The sequence below is a fragment of the Chiloscyllium punctatum genome, chromosome 10, assembly GCF_047496795.1.
Source record: "Chiloscyllium punctatum isolate Juve2018m chromosome 10, sChiPun1.3, whole genome shotgun sequence".
Taxonomy (NCBI): Eukaryota; Metazoa; Chordata; class Chondrichthyes; order Orectolobiformes; family Hemiscylliidae; genus Chiloscyllium; species Chiloscyllium punctatum.
The window spans coordinates 29,027,440-29,044,589 of NC_092748.1; the positions used below are offsets into that span (position 1 = coordinate 29,027,440).

Genomic DNA, 17,150 nt, shown 5'->3' on the forward strand with positions numbered 1-17,150 from the left:
TTTGTGCCGTGGTAGTCAGAGATTGTTTTGACTTAATTACTAGTACATAACCATCTGAAAGGTAATGCTGTCCACAACTTGAAAATTATTTTGCAGATCTTCTAGTGTAATGGCCTGGTTGAAAGTTGGAAGATGGGCTGTTTCAATTATTTAATTGCTGTCAAAATTCAGTGGAGCAATTGCACAGGTAGTCTGTGATAATAAATTTAGTTAATTAAATTAATAATACTGAAGTTCATTGGGCCAGAATTCAACAATTTGACCTGACTTCTAAGAACAGTTGGTCCTAAATTGAATAATATTGCAGATATTGAACAGTTTGTGAGTTAATAAGTTCCATGACTGTTGTGGGACTTGATGAATGAAAGACACTACATTAGAGCAAACCTGAACTGGAAGTAAATTCAAGATAAAAAGGCGGTTAGCCTGCTTGCCTTAATTGCTTAGTCCTTTGAATATAGGTGATGAGAAATCATGTTGAGGTTGTGCATGACATTGGTGAGACCTCTTCTGGAGTACTTTGACCAGTTTTGGTCACCATGTTACAGGAAGGATATTATTAAGCTGGAGAAACTTACCAGTATGTTGGTGGGTATGGAAAGTTTGCCTTATAAAGAAAGACTGGATAGGCTGGGACCTTTTTCATTGGAGCGTATAAAGTTGGGAGGTGACCTTATAAAGGTTTATAAAATCACGAGGGGTATAGATTGGGTTAATGGTTCAAGCTTGGTGTATAGACTTTTCGCTCAGGTACCGGTTGCAGTTGTTGTGGATATGTTTGCCAAGCTGTGATGATAGTGTCTTCTCCCAAGACTAAGAGACATATTTTTAGGGTGAGAGAGATTTAAAGACATGGGGGCAAATGTTTTACACAGAGGATGGATCACATGTGGCGTGAACATCCAGAGGAAGTGGTAGATGTGGGCACTGTTACAGTCTTTAAAAGACATTTAGAAAAGAATGTGAATAGGAGAGGTGTGGAAGGATATGGGTCAGGAGCAGGCAGGTGGGACTAGTTTATGTTTGGGATTATGGTTGGACCGAAGGGTCTGTTGTGGTGCTACATGACTATTATTTTATTTGGATCCACAACAGCCCCACTGGGTATTGATCTAATGCTAGGTGTCCTCAAGGTATAACAAAAACAAGTCATTGACAAGAAGTAAATATAAAAACCGAAATAGCTTGAGAAAAAGTGTGTATGGATCATTTTGAACAGTGTATCTTGGATGTAACTGAAGGATTAACTTTGATAATTACAGGGCATGGAAGATCTGTGTACTCCAATTCTGCTTACTCAGCAAAAGATGACTCACGTCGAGTTCAGCTTCTTAGTACGTGATTAAGAGTTCGATAGTATTCTGATTGTGAGACACAGACTTCAGCAGATCTCTGAATATTAAGAACGCTTTAGGATCCGGACTGGATTTTCTGCCATGGAACCAAATGTAGACCAAATATTAAGTAATTTTTATTTTGATCTAAGGCTGGAATCCACCCTCAATCAGCCTTGAATATGCCCAAGATCTCTCTTAATGGAGGTGCCTTGGAGAGTGGGAAAACTAACTGCTCTGGGAAGTTGGTTTTTTTATTTATTTGTATTAGAGGTGTAGGCCTCAACATTTTCTGGACTTTCTGATTGTGGACTGTGCTTCCCTGGGTCATGGAAAACCAAAGCAAGGTGAGCAAGTGGACAAATCCTTTCCACCCTCGTGTTAACTAAAGTAAGACCTTTGCATTTTTGGGTTCCTCAGTTCCCACAGACCACACTCCTTCCCCATAACTATCAGGGTTTGAAAAAAAACTAATGGTTAAGTCAACCAGGATTGAGAGTTTTCCAAGTGTAAGAGCTTTGCTTTGTGGCCTAGTTAATTCTTTCTTTGCCTTTATTGCAATGAAGATGGAGTATAAAAATAGGGAAGTCTTGCAAAAAGCACACAGGCATAAGACCATCCAGTGGGTCATGTATACAATTTTGGACATCTTATGTGGGGAGGGATATATTTGCATTTGAAAGCAGTTCAAAGAGAGTTCGCTTGGCTGATATTTGAGGTAAAGAAGTTACGCAGACTCTTTGGAATTTAGAAGTATGAGAGATGATCGCATTGCAAGAAATTAGATTCTTGGGGAGCTCGATGGGCTGGGCGCTAAGAGGACAATTTTCCTTGTGAGGAAATCTAGAATTAAGGTACATATTTTATAAGTAACGGGTTTCCCATTTAAGACACAGATGAGGAAGGATGTTTTCTCTGAGGGCCCTTGGTCTTTCGAATGCTGTGCTCCAGAGAGCAGTGAAGACTAGCTCATTGTCATGACTTGTCTTTGGATAAAATCAGAATTTTGATTTAGAAGAGTTGTAGGTTATGGGGGTGACGGGCAGAAAAATGGAGTTCAAGAAATAATCTGATTAGCCCTATCCATGTTGAGTAGAGGAGCCAGGTCATAGGTTGGAATGGTCTACTCCTGCTGTTTCTTATGTTCTTATTTTCTTGCTCTGTCGGATACCTAAAGATATAGTTGGTGTAAGAAGTAGTTGTTAAGGGATGTGCAAATACAGCTTTATTAATATTTAGCATATTGCTTTCTGCAAGTCATAAATGGACTGCAGATGTTCACTCACTCAAGCTGCACTTATGATAGGATCCAGACTGCCTGTCAGTTAAACTATTCATTCACTTGCTCTGACAGCCTTCAAATCTGCCTCCGTTTACAGTTTTAGCAGCCTGACCATTCATTTTGTTTCCAAATTAAGCAAGGTCCTCAGCATGACTAGCCATGGTGAAGAACATTTCAGATGTTCAATCATTTGCAATGAAGCCGTTCCACATGATGCTGCAAATAGTTTCTGTTGCTGATTTTAACACCATGTTGGCAAGACATTAAACACCGGTGAATCAGAATCTACTCAGTGCGTGCAAGGACGATTTGTCACTTCGTTAATTGTTCAGCTTGGATTGTCGTTTTGTTTTTCCAGCATAGATTTGATTGAAAAATACAAAGGGCTCAAATCGAGACTTTATTCATGCACAGATTTCTATCTGGGATTATTGAAGTGGTTGGAATTGCCCCACCTTGGTGATATTGAACTGTATGGCTCATATAGAATGTAACTAATATAAACATTCTTAAAATGTTACAACCCCTTAACAGAGTGAAATCACAGCTCAATGATTTTGCTTTGTCCTTCTACATAAAGCTCTTCTTTAAATATTCTTGCTTTCCGCAGGCCTAAAGTTATTAAAATAACATTTTCTGTTTATGGTGAATCCATGTCATATATCAGGAGCAGACCAAAGAAAAGATTTTACCAAGATCAGGTTAGTCTTTATCATGAATCTATAAATAATAAGAAAAGGGAAATTAGATGAAGGTGAAAGAACAGAATTAATTCAAAACCAGAGATAAAGAGTAAGTTAACCTTCATGATGTATTACAGAGCATGTAGCCCAGGAGTACTAATCAGAGGCAGCGAGAGCACACTGGAACAATATGAGTAACAAGAATAATAAAGATGTTAACAAAATTTCAGGAACTGATTTCATGTTACTTACTTCTAATATACCAAAATATGTTGAAATAATGCCGCCATTTTCAAACTAAATCATTATTAAGAGTTAGATGTTTCCAAGGGGACCGAATAGTAATTTATTTGTGGAGGTAACGTGATGTTTGTTTGGGATTTCACTTGTAAAGTGCTTTTTATGTCAAAATATCTTTTCTGTATTTCCAACTTCACTAGAAATTGCTTTCACTTTTACCTGTTTGAGTTTGGTCTTATTCTGGGATAGGACACATGCGCATCCCATTTGAGGAATTTCCTTAAGGTGTAAATAGATTCATGTCTAAATAACATTGTTTGTAACAGTTGCCACCATTTCTGGTTTGTGTGCTCTTTTTTTCAGTGTTTTTTTTCTAGCTTATTTTCTCTGCATTTCATGCTACAGTACAGTTAATCAGATGCTAATAATGTTTAAAATTGTCACTAAAGTGGGCTTTCATCATCTGAGAGTCTGCACGTGAGCCAACTTATTAGCAGTTAACCTAATCCAGTTCTTGGTTCTCTGGTAAATTCACTAATTTTAGCCAATTTTGTTTTGTGTTCCATTTAACTTAGCGCCTTTGGTAATACTTTTTCCAACTGTTCACCTTCATTTGCTGAGGCTGCTTTTGGCCATTATAGCCCAATGACTCTCTGGTCAGCTAGGTCTATACAATTTAATACAGTATATTTAAGCATTGAGTATTGTACAGAATTATTAACCCTGACAATTTACGTAGTGCAGTACCACAGGTCAGAAGAAGTCAGAAACCACAGGGGCACTGTCCTGCTGAATGTAACAACAGTGGTGCACCGAATAACCTTATTAAAAGAGTGACAGGAGAGTGGCATAGGGTTACGTTTGATTGCTTTTACTTTTCGGATGACCTCCCTTATCAGTCAATGTCTTGAGTTTGTGGGTTACTATCAACCCTATGAATCATCCAAAACATCACAACATTTTCTGGAAAATTTGAGTTGCTTTCCAATGTGAATTTTTAAGTAGAGTGTCACTCTAGTTGGTGATGGGTTAATGACTTCAATATCATGCTCACTGTAAGCTGGTTAAATTCTGTCAGTTTGTCAAAATAATGTAAATGGAATTTTAACCGAGCTGCATGCCTTAGATACTGCAGTTTATGTTTTAGTCACATTACAGCTTCAATCTACAAATGTCAGAACTAAGATAGAAAAGTGGGGATGTACCCTACTCTGCAGAAAACAAAAATGATTTGCTTCACGTAAATAACCTCTTAACTTGAGCACTATTATAAGCTGAGTAATGGACTTGTAGTTCAATAGTATTACAGTGAATTATGTAATTTATTGATGTCCAAAATGAAGCATTGTACTAAAGAACATTAGAGGTGCCAATTATTGAGAGAAAAAGTGAGGTTTAGGGAGTTGACATCTTTCGGAACTGATCATTTTAATTTGTCATTTTTGTGGTTTCAGTCAGGTTTTGTGACTGGTCAGTCAGGATTGTTGTTTTCAAAAGCTCTGAGTAATCTGCCCTTGACAATTTGCGAAACACTTTTGAAATACATTTTACCTCTGACCATTTCTGATTTATTGCAGTTGTCTTTTATGTTATAGGAAATAACTGTTACGTTCACAGCAGTGTGTCCTTCACATAAGATTGTTAAATTGTTCCAGTTTTCTCCATTCGCCCACTCAATGTTCGAAATGGGCCACTTCTCAGCTGAGACAGGATTTCTACAGAATGTGAAGTGCCTACCCTGATCATAGCTTTGGCATACTCAATTGTAGATAGTTAAATATTAGGCCTCTGCCAAGCAGTTATGCCAGTCTTGGAAGTGGAATGCAGGCCCCAGGGCCAGACATATCCATTCTTCGTGCCTGTCTCTGGCTAACGAGCAATGATTTTGATAGTCTGAAGAATGAAAATAACATGCAAGATGATGGGCAGCCATAGAATTCTAATTACATGTTATTCACATAAAATGTTGATAAAGTAAAATGTGGCCATATTTGTATTTAGTACACTTTTCTAACCTTTAGACCTCTCAAATAGTCACCTTCGCAGAACCGAAACTGAAATCCATCTGCCTGTATTGTAAAATCCAAACACTAAGTAATGATAGTTATGTTGTGCACCTTTTTATCGCTAAACAGTTGGGAAATTTTGGGAGAGTGGCTCTTATTGTCGGAATTGTTAGAAATGGGATGCTTGATATCTGTGACAGTGGCTTAATGACCAGAGAGATATCTGAAATCCCTGGGTTCGTTTTATGAAGCCATATACCTCTGGAGGGCTGATTTGGAGGATACAACCACAGTTGGATATTAGGCATAATGAAAATAGTGTGTTTGTAAATCTTAATAGAACATTTACGTCTATTAAAGTTTTTCAAGAATGTGCCCATTACAGGGAAACATCTAACCTATTATGCATAAAGTATGAGACCAATGTATTTGCTGATCTGTTTTATCTGCATATTTGAATGTTAGCTGCAGATTATATAACCAGGAATTTGTATTAAAGTAGTGCCTTTCCCAGCTTCAGCATCTCCCAAAACATTTCTTCAACATTTAGATATTTTGGATTCATCCATTGTCAGAATTAGGAAGCTGCAGAAACTGATTTGTATACAGAGAATCAGGGTCAGGAATAAAAGACAAAGGGAAATAAGAAAAGTGATAAGCAGCAAAATCAAGAGGATCATACAGGGATGCTGTGGAAGGTAATGGGAGCAGGAAAACTATTGTCTCGGACAGTAATGAAATAATGAAAGAGATATATTTTACAAACATTGGCTGAGGAATACATTTTGTCCTAGAGAGCTGTCCTACTCTTATTTTTTTGAATGGCAGTACAGGATCTTTCACATTCACTTAAAAGGTTTAACATTTTATTCAGAAGTCTGTGTCTTTAACAGCATTGTTTCCTTCCCTCCAGCACTGAAAATATGTCCAACTGATCATTAAAGTCCAAAAACCTTGTTTTCTGTTTGTCCCATTTCTAGTGTGCTAGCTGGATTAGAACTGTGCAGCCAAGTATATTGTTATGTTGTATGATCATACAAACATTAGAAAATTGGATCTGGAGTCAGCCATTCTCAGCCTTTGCTCCATCATGATCATGACTGATTATCCAGCTCAGTAGCAGGTTCCTGATGTTTCCCCCATATTCTTAGATTCATTTCGCCTCATGTGCCATATACTACTCCTCCTTGAAATCATATCATGTTTTAGTCTTGACCGCTTTGTGTGGTAACATATTTCATAGGCTCATCACTCTCTTTGGGTGAACATATTTCTCTTCATCTCAGTCATTAGTGATTTACCCTGTACCCTTAGACTGTGACTCCTAGCTCTGGACTCCCAGTCACCAGGAGCACCCCTTCCTCCATTTGCACTGTCCAGTTCTATTAGGATTTTGAGTTTCCATGAGGTCTCCACATACTTCTGAACTCCAGTACTGACATCGGGCTAATTGGCTATAATTCCTGATTTTCTCTCTGACTCCCTTCTTAAATTAGGTTAATTACCCTCCAATCTGTAGGAACCAGTCCAGAGTCTATAAGAGTCTTGGAAAATGACAACCAATGCATCCACTGTTTCTCGGGCCACTTCCTGAAGTTCTCTGGGATGGAGATTATCAGGGCCCGAGTGATTTATCGGCCTTTGGTACTATCAATTTCTCCAATGCCATTTCTCTACTAATACTAATTTCTTTCAGTTTCTCCATCTCACGAAACCCTGTGCCCCCCAACCATTTCTGGTATGTTCTTTGTGTCCACCTTTGTGAACATAGAACCAAAGTATATATTCAGTTTGTAAGCTATTTATACGTTCCCCGTTATAAATTCCCTATGTCTAACTGTAAGGAACCGACAATTGCCTTCATGATTTTTTCTCTCTTCGCATATCTATATAAACCTATCACAGTAAGTTTTTTTTTGTTCTCCCCAAGCTTTCTCTCTCACTCCACTTTCCCTTTCCTGAACAATCCCTTTGTCACCCTTTACTGAATTCTAAACTGCTGCTAATCCTAAGGTTACACCTACTCACAGAGAAAATCTCTGGGACACCTGCACCAATCAACCCCACTACTACCCCATGGCCAAACATTTCAACTCCTCCCCCATTTCCCACCCACCCCAACTCTGCCGAGGACATGCAAGTCCTAGGCCACCTCCATAGCCACTCCCTTACCACCCGATGCCTGGAGGAAGAACACCTCACCTTCAGCCTCAGAACTCTTCAACCCCATGGCATCAATGTGGACTTCACCAGTTTCCTCATTTCCCCTCCCCCTGCCTTACCTCAGTTCCAACCTTCCAGCTCAGCATTGTCCTCATGACCTGTCCTACCTGCCAATCTCCCTTCCCACCCATCCCCTACCCTCCCCTCTGACCTGTCACCTTTACCCCTACCTTCAGCCACCTATCACACTCACAGCTAACTTCTCTCCAGCCCCACCCACCCCCACCCCTACTCCAATTTATCTCTCTACCCCCGAGGCTCCCAGCTTCATTCCTGATGAAGGGCTTTGGCCCGAACCATGATTTTCCTGCTCATCTGATGGTGCCTGACCTGCTGTGCTTTTCCAGCACTACTCTGGTCTTGTTTTCTTTCTGGATAATTTGAATGCTCTTCCTTGAATCTCATACTATCTGTAATTTTCTTTGTTAGCCATGTTTTGGCAACTTTCCACATTTTACTTTTGCACCAGGCAGGAATGACCATTGTTGCAGTTTTCCATGCATTCTTTAAACTTTCCACTGCCTTTCCACCGTCATCTCTTTAAATAACATTCCCCAATCCATCATAGCCAATTCATGCCATCTCTTTAGATTCATGTTAGAGGAATGTTAATGAGGAATTCTATCACATTATGCTCATCTCCAAGGGGCCTCATACAACTCAATTGCCAATTACTCCTTTCTCATTATATCATATCCAGGCTAGGATGGCCTGTTCTCTCGTTGGTTCCTCAATATCCAGCAGATCATCCCTCTGCACGTCACTTTATGGCATTGTTATGTATTTGGTTTCCTCAATATATATACAAATTACAGTCACTTGTAATTACTGATCTTCCTTTATTGCACATGACTCTATTTTCCTGTTTAGTGCTGTTTTCAACATCACCCTTTGGTTTTATATCACTTTTTTTTAACTCAAGTGTTTCACTGCTCTACCCTAAGGATTCCAATCTTCAGAGCTAATATCCTTCCTCACTATTGCATGAATTTCCTCACTAATCAGCAGTACCTGTGCCTTATCTGTTTTGTTTGTCCTTTCTAAATATGGAATATTCCTGTATGTTCAGTTCCTATCCCTGGTTACCCTGCAACCATATCTCCATAATCTCAACCATATTGTGCCTGTTTTCATTTATTCACACAATTAATTCATCTACTTTATTTCAAATGGTCTATGCATTAAGGCACAAGCTTTGTTTTTTTTTTAAATATTACTTTTCCCATTCCAATTATCTTCCTGTGTGGTCCTCTTGATTTCTCTGCCCATCATCTTTCTTATTTCCCTTTCTGTCTTTGTTCCTGTCCTTGATTCCCTGTCCTCTGACTCCTTGTGTAAGTTCCCGTCTACCTTGACATTTTAGTTTAAAGCTTTCCCAACTACTCCAGCAAATACTGTCCCCAGGACATTAGTCCCAGTCCTACCATTAGTAACCTGTCCAGTCTGTACTAATCCCACCTCCCCTGGAACCGGTTCCAGTGCCCCAGGAAACTAAAACCTCCCACTTGCACCATCTCTTCAGATCATGTAGAAAATCATTTGATAACTGTACCTTAGCCAACCACTCTTTCAAGTAGGTCAGTGAAGCTGACCCTGTATGTAGAATGTGAAAAGCAGGCACTGTAGAACTAGTGAGGTGAGCTTAATTAGGCTTGTCGCTTGGAAGAGATGTGAAACATTTTAGGTGTGAAATGTGCTGCTTTGATCACAGTGGGGGGAAAGAAAATTAGTATGAAAGCAGAGCTATGAAATGACACAGTCTGAACATCAGTGCTGGTATGATTGATCGGTTCAAGTGCAGTTCCTTCAAACATTATTGTTAATAGAAGTAAACATCCATCTGAAATAAATGAGCTAAGCGCTTGAATTTAAACCTGCAGACCAACTTGCGATATGGATGAATGGCAATCTATTTGACTATCCAGGTGTTTCAGCAGTGTGTTTGTCACTAGATTTTTAACCCAGCCATTGCAATTGCATCTGACTTCTGGATTTCCCAATCAATCAGGGCATGTGAACGGATACAGTAATGATTGGCAGCAGTCTGCTTCCGCGTTCAAGGATCAGGAGTTGAAAAGAGGTATATACGTATAGAATCCATACAGTGTGGAAACAGACCCTTCAGCCCAACAAGTCCACACCGACCCTCCGAAGAGTAACCCGCCCAGACCCATTCCCCTACCCAATACTTATCCCTTACTAATGCACCTAACCTACACATTCCTGAACACTATGGGCGATTTAACAAAGCCAATTCACCTAACCTGCACATCCCTGAATGCCAATTCACCTAACCTGCACATCATTGAACTGTGGGAGGAAACCCATGCAGATACGGGGAGACCACACAGACAGTCACCAGAGGCTTCAGCACTGAGGGAACGGACTGTCTTCCTAGAAAAGTTGTACCAGCTGAATTCTCTTTGTAGAGATAAGGGGATAGTTTCCAAATAATCCACTGCAGGAATCATCCATAACGAATAAAGGTGATTTCTGCTGGAATTTCAGCTGTCATAGTTTGCTGAAAGGAATTGCAGAGTAAGAGGGAGGGAGCAATAGCTTGCTGCTGTTAAGGTCACATGACCTCCCTTTGAAAGGCCACTAGAAATAATTTAATTGGAGACTTTTGAAGTGCACCAAGCACAGAAGAACTGACAATTCAATATCCTGGACAATTCCTTTGAAACTTGATATGTTGGAGTTGTGGCAGAGTCCCCATGTGTAACCTCCACCTTTGCTGGAATAACAAATAGCTGGCCACTGTCGGCTTGGTTTTCCACTGGCACAGTTCTTCTGTGCCTGGAGCACTTCAAAAGTCTCCATTTAAATTGGAGACTTAAGAGGGTTAAGATAAAACTAGTAAAATTTTTACTCTGGTAAAGTTAGATTAGATACATATCCCGCCTCCTGAGTAATGTTTTGACAGACCCCATATTTATCTCACACAACCACAACTGCACTTCCCTCAGCCCACTTAGTCCACCAGACCTGACCCAGCACTGCTTCCCCCAGCCATAACTAATTTCTGCCACTCACCCTGAGTTACCTTGATACCAGATAATACTTCTCTCGCCACTTTTCATCCTCCCTACTTCTCACCCTGCCCCCTATCCTGGTAACACTCCACTTACCTAGAACTTTATCCCTGGAAACCCCCAACTTCCCTGGAATCCTATGCCGGCAACCTACCCCTCCACAGGAATTGCAGGCCACATCATACCGTGCTCGCCATCTGTCACCATGCCCTCCCAGCTCCCTAACATCACACATACCTTATGTATTTACAGTTCAACAGTAGCTGTTAAAGTCGCTTTCAACACCTCTCAATATCAGATTACAGCAGTTGACAGCTGTAAAAAGAAGGCATTGATTTTCTTGCTCTGACTAAAAAAATTCTGCAGTGCCAAAGGACTGTCAGAATTGAAGTACTGCTCCATATTTCTGGGGGACCCTTTACTGGATATCCTCTTTGAAATGTGTAGCTCACTTGTTTTGAGATTGCTCATCCTCAGAAAATCCAGCCCATTGACTCCATCCGAGTTCCCTGCTCCTTGCAGCTGTAACAGTTTTGCTGTTGTACCCAAATGATTTTCTTTAACCTGGTGTCCTTTTATTTAAAACGTTGAGACATTTATATTGATTCACATAATCTTTTCAAATTTGTATTTGGATCACATCTTTTCATCATAATATTTATATTGCAATAGTAATGTCATGTATGCCACTTCACAGATTTGAAATCGGAGGTGATCAATATTGATCCCAGATTAAAATGGGTTTTCGAAGGAGGAGAGTGTTAAAGGAAGAGCAGTGTTTTTACAGTGATTTGTCTGTGGAATGAACTACCAGATAAAGTGGTGGACGCAGGTACAGTTACAATGTTAAAAAGACATTTGATAAGTTCATGAATAGGAAGGATTTGGAAGGATATGAACTAAGTACAGACAGGTGGGACTAGTTTAGTTTGGGAACAGGGTCAGCATGGATTAGTTAGATCCAGATGTCTGTTTTCATGCTGTATGACTACGAGAAGATATCAGAAAAGCAGAAGAATCTTCCAAACCAATTCATTTGAACTGCTGATAATTTGTGAGACACTTGCACATCCAATCCTTGAGAATTTTTTTTTGTATGTTTCTCATCAAATATTATTATATCAAAACTTTCTCACACAAATTGACTGCCTCAGTCATCCGTCTCTTTTGCTACTATGTACAAAAGCAACACTGATGTTCTCATCTTGTATCGGTTGAGTGCCTTGTATTTCTCTCCCTTATTAAAGCCTGCCCTCTTGAGAGTACACTGTCAAAAATAATTAACAGAACTGGGACTTTGGCTCGAACAATGAGTAGAGAAAGGTCTTTTTTAAGCTTATGTTGTCTGGAACAGTTGAAATGGCCAATTTGAGAACAAAATATTTCACATGCTGGTGACAAATGTGATTGTCATGGGACAGTTTTCCTTTTGTCATTTTAGTCTTTCTGACAACACTAATTTATCTGAGTCAGCCGTGTAACCAATTGGAAAGAAGAGCAACGGTGAAATAAGCCTGCTGCGATGGAAGTTGATAGTGTAAAGGTCAGTGTGAATAAGATACGGGAACGAAATACAGTACACATCAGAAAAGCTGCAGATGGATTCTATTTTGACAAGAATAGCTTTAATGGCTGTCACAGAATTTTGAAGCTTTTGTTCACAGTTTCCAAAAATATTAACTCTGCAATCTTATTAACTCACTATGCTATTGTTCTACTGCCACAATGTATTAAATTTCAAGACAAACTATTTCTTCAATTCTCTCTTTTGCTTTTATGGTTTGCTATTCTTAAGCTAGATCCTGGATGCTGGAGTAATTAAGACACTGTTCCGAACTATTGCTGAGAGATTTTAGCTCATTGGGACAAGTTGTCAATAGCATTGATTACCTTAATGTGATTAGTCAGTTTCCAACTAACTGATGGAGAGGTGTAGTGGGAAATCTGGCAGCTCTCCTGCAGAACCAAGCCATAGAGTGGCGCCTTAGGGTGGGAGAGGATGGAAAGAAGGATAAGAGATAAGAATTGGGGACAGTTGAACCAGCAGCAGGCCACAATGTGAGGCTCAGAGACATGCCCATGTTCATCCAGACCCTGAAAGCGTCTGCAACATGGCTTCAAAAGCATTTATTGAATAATCTACATCAGTCTCTGAAGAATATTGTCTTCGATGTCATTATTTAGAGTAATGTCAGTTCATGTTCTTTGTCTCCCCAATAGTATTGTTGACATGAAATCAAACTAAGATCAAAGGTGTGATACAGTCTTAGAAGAAATCACTTCGTATCAAAGCATCCATTTTTCATGAATAACCTTCCTCCGTTGGATAACAGCCATTTCAGATTGTCATTGGCAGTTAACATTCTTAAAAAAAATGGTTCCAGCCAACAGTAAATAATTTACCATTCTACACTTTATATGTTCAAAGTGTTGATATAAATTAAATGCAAGATGTTTTATTGTGCTTTTTTGTTGTTTAATGATACAGTATGTCTGCATAAAATATATCCTGTAAATAGATGTTTGTTGCCTTGAGAGGTAATGTGAAATCCAGGATCCTGATTTTCAGCCCTCCAGCAATCTATTTCAGGATCAATGGTGTTCTCCTGAATAATACCCAAAAGTGTGACGTCTCCTGTTTTGTTTTTGAAGAGGGTTTTTGTTTGAGCACTAGCCTTTCAATACTCCTGATTTCTGAAAGTATCTGAATGGCAGCAGTGTCTGCTCTAATTCAATTAGATTAGATTAGATTAGATTAGATTCCCTACAGTATGGAAACAGGCCCATTAACCCAACAAGTCCACACTGACTCTTCGAAGAGTAACCCACCCGGACCCATTCCCCCACCCTATATTTATCCCTAACTAACGTGCCTAACACTATGGGCAGTTTAGCATGGCCAATTCATCTGAGCTGCACATCTTTGGATTGTGGGAGGAAACCGTAGCACCCAGAGAAAACCCACGCAGACACAGGGAGAATGTGCAAACTCCACACAGGCAGTTGTCCATGGTGGGACTCTAACCCGAGTCCCTGATACTTTGAGGCAGCAGTGCTAACCACTGAGCTGACCAGGTACCAAATCGTTTTGGAGATAATCTTCTGTAAACCTACATGTCAAGAATTCTCAGGATAATATTATTTTCTTGATCCAATTTTCTGTGGTTGAAAGGATAAAATAATTGCAAGCAAGTCCCTGAAAGTCTCAGGGTTTCTTCCTATCTGTTGCTGGAAATTTGGTGGCTGAGGTGATAGAGACAACAGAGGAATTGCACATAAAACTATTATAAGTTTTCTTTAGGTCTTACTGTTACAGTAACTTGTTCCAAAGACTTGGAGGTGCCGATGCTGGACTGGGGTGGACAAAGTTAAAACTCTCACAACACCAGGTTCTAGTCCAACAGGTTTATTTGGAAGCACTAGCTTGTGGAGCGCCGCTCCTTCAACCATCTGATGAAGGAGTGGCATTCCAAAAGACAGTGCTTCCAAATAAACTTGTTGGACTAGAACCTGGCGTTCTGTGATTTTTAACTTTGTTTTAAAGAAGAGTTATATTGGCTCAAAATGTTAACTCTGTTTCTCACTCCACAGATTGCTGTCAGACCTGCTGAGTTTGTCCAGCACTTGTTATTCTTGTTTCAGATCTCTACAAAATGCAATATTTTGCTTTTGGTTGAGGAACAGATGGGGGCCATTGAGATGCTTACTCTTATTTACATCACTCAGTGCCAATTATGCCAATCATGGTTAATCTGCATAGTAGCTCATTATACATTTCTTTATTACTTATCCTTGTAATAACTTTGGCAAACAAAAATCTGTAATCTTAGATACAAAGTTAACTATTGGCCAGACATCATGTGAAATTTGTGGAAGAGAGGTCCTATCTTCTACCCTTTTTGTCATGAAGTATATTTGAATTTCACTCCTGAAAGGTCTGGCTCAGCTTTTTAAACAACGGCACCAGTCCTAGACTCCCCAGTCAGTGGAGAATACTTTGTCCCAACTTGCCTTATCAGATTTTTGTAATATCTTTAAAACTTTGAACATATCACCGCTTAATCTTCTCAATTCCAGGTATGTTTTGTAATCACTAATCATAATTTAACCTTTGGACTTCAGGGATCATTCTGGTAAATCTACTATTGAATTACAACCATACCAAACAAGACCCATAACATCATGCACTGACTCCCTCTCAGGTTCCCCATAGTCACCACCTTGAAAATTGAATCCCTTCCCCAATCCCTTTGCCTTTGCATTCTACCAGGACCTTTCTTTACTGGTATGTAAGAGGTACAGAGGTGACCTTATAGAAGTTTATAAAATAATGAGGGGTACAGATGCAGTTAATGGTCTTTTCCTTTTCCTCAGTATGAGAGATTTTAAGACTGGGAGGCACATTTTAAGGTGAGAGGAGAGAGATTTTAATAAGACATAAGTGGCAAATTATTTACATAAAGGGCTATTCACGTGTGAAATGAACTTCCTGAGGAAGTGATGGATATGGATACAATTACAGCACTTAGAAGACATTTGGATAAGTGCATGAAATGTTTGGAGGCTTTGAGCGAGAAGCAGGCAGGTGGGACTAGTTTAGTTTGAGATTATATTCGGCATGGACTGGTTGGATTGAAGAGTCTCTTTCCATGCTGTATGACTCTGACTCTACGACCTAAGTCACAAATCTGCCATTACTGTGTAGGAAGTGCTGCTAACAGAAATTTTCTTTACTGTGGCCTATATTTATCTCTTAACAATGACTCTAGCATTTGGGAATTCTTTTTTTAAAAAACATACAAAGCTATTCATATATGATTTTGTTGGATATTCAAATGTGCTTTGTTTTTTTTTTCAACAGCTGATTCCACTTCATTATTTGAAATCTCCCCAAAATCTACCTATATAACCAATCTTTTGATTATATTTTCTAGTGTCTCCTTGTGTACTTCTCATTATTTTTTGCCTAATAATTATTTTGTGAAACATCTTACAATGTCAAAGGCATTGTATGCATTCAAATTGTTAATATAATTGTTTTTACATTTATTCAGACACTCTATAATGAGCAGAAACTGATCAATATCAAGCTGAAGCAACAGGGTTATCTTTCTTCTTATTTCTGTTTCAATAGCAGCTGGAATACTGATTCTAACAAAAGTTTAGAATAGTTGAAGGCCTATGGTCATTGTGTATTGATTTGGTGTCATACAGTAGTTGGGCTTAACTTTGATTCTTTAATGAACTGAGTTTGAGCCAAATTTAGGAAATTTGGAAAGTCTCATGCTAGGTGACATACTTCTCATGCAGCTTGATTATCAAGTCATATACATCGACCTATGAGCAGATCGGTTTAGACTGTCTGATATGAAGTACTGGTTGAGGTGGAGCATTTTCCAACTTAACATTGGCAGAGAGAGAACTCCCCAGCAAAGTCCCTGCACCTTTCCTGCTCACTTTGACTAAACTCTATTGTGCACAGACGTGGAGTCCAGCTCAGCTTCAAACCCAATCTTCTATTCATGGTCAAAGCTTATGTTTCTACTTCTCCAGTGATGGCCTTCCTTCAGTCTCAATACTACTGAGTACTTAAGCTATGCTTCATTGGTTCCCAGTTCAATTTCTACAATGTTTTCCTTGGCAATTCCTGTGAAGATAGTTCATCCACAAAACTGCATTTAATACATTTTGATCTGTTATCATCACTGTCCTCCACCATTTCTAATGTTGTCTGGTCCCCATCATGTTAAATTCACTCTCCTTGCCAAGTTTATAAATACTGTCACAGATTTTCTCTCCCTTTATGCTGCAGCCTCCTTCTACTTTATGTCCCAATACTTCATTTTCCTGACTCTGCATTCCTTACCAGTCTCTGCCTTCAGCAATAGGTAAAGATAAAGTTGCCATAGTCCCAGAAGACTGCTGTCTTGTTAGAGATAGAGAGATGACTGCTGGTCACCATTACCTCAGGCAAGGGGAGAGGTTGAGAACAAGTGTCCTTCATGGTACCAAGGTGCATTAGTCTGGGGAAATGTAAAGTAATAGGGTAGGGAATAGGCCTGTGTGGGATACTCTTCAAAGGGTTGATGTAGACTTGTTGGGCCAAATGGCCTGTTTCCACACTGTAGGAATTCTACAACAGCTGATGTGGGAACTGGACCCATGTTGTTGATGTCACCCTGCATGGTAAATCAGCCATTCAGCCAACTGAGCTAACCAACCTTTTCAGCAATAACATTCAGCGATTAGATTAGATTAGATTAGATTAGATTACTTAGATTAGATTAGATTAGATTACTTACAGTGTGGAAACAGGCCCTTCGGCCCAACAAGTCCACACCGCCCCG

General features: G+C 39.5%; 1 protein-coding gene across 3 annotated transcripts in view; it reads left to right on the plus strand.

Moving 5' to 3' along the window:
* The window catches only part of vps8 (VPS8 subunit of CORVET complex), a 554,976-nt gene that overhangs the window by 295,713 nt on the left and 242,113 nt on the right, over positions 1–17,150 (plus strand). The window lies entirely within an intron of this gene.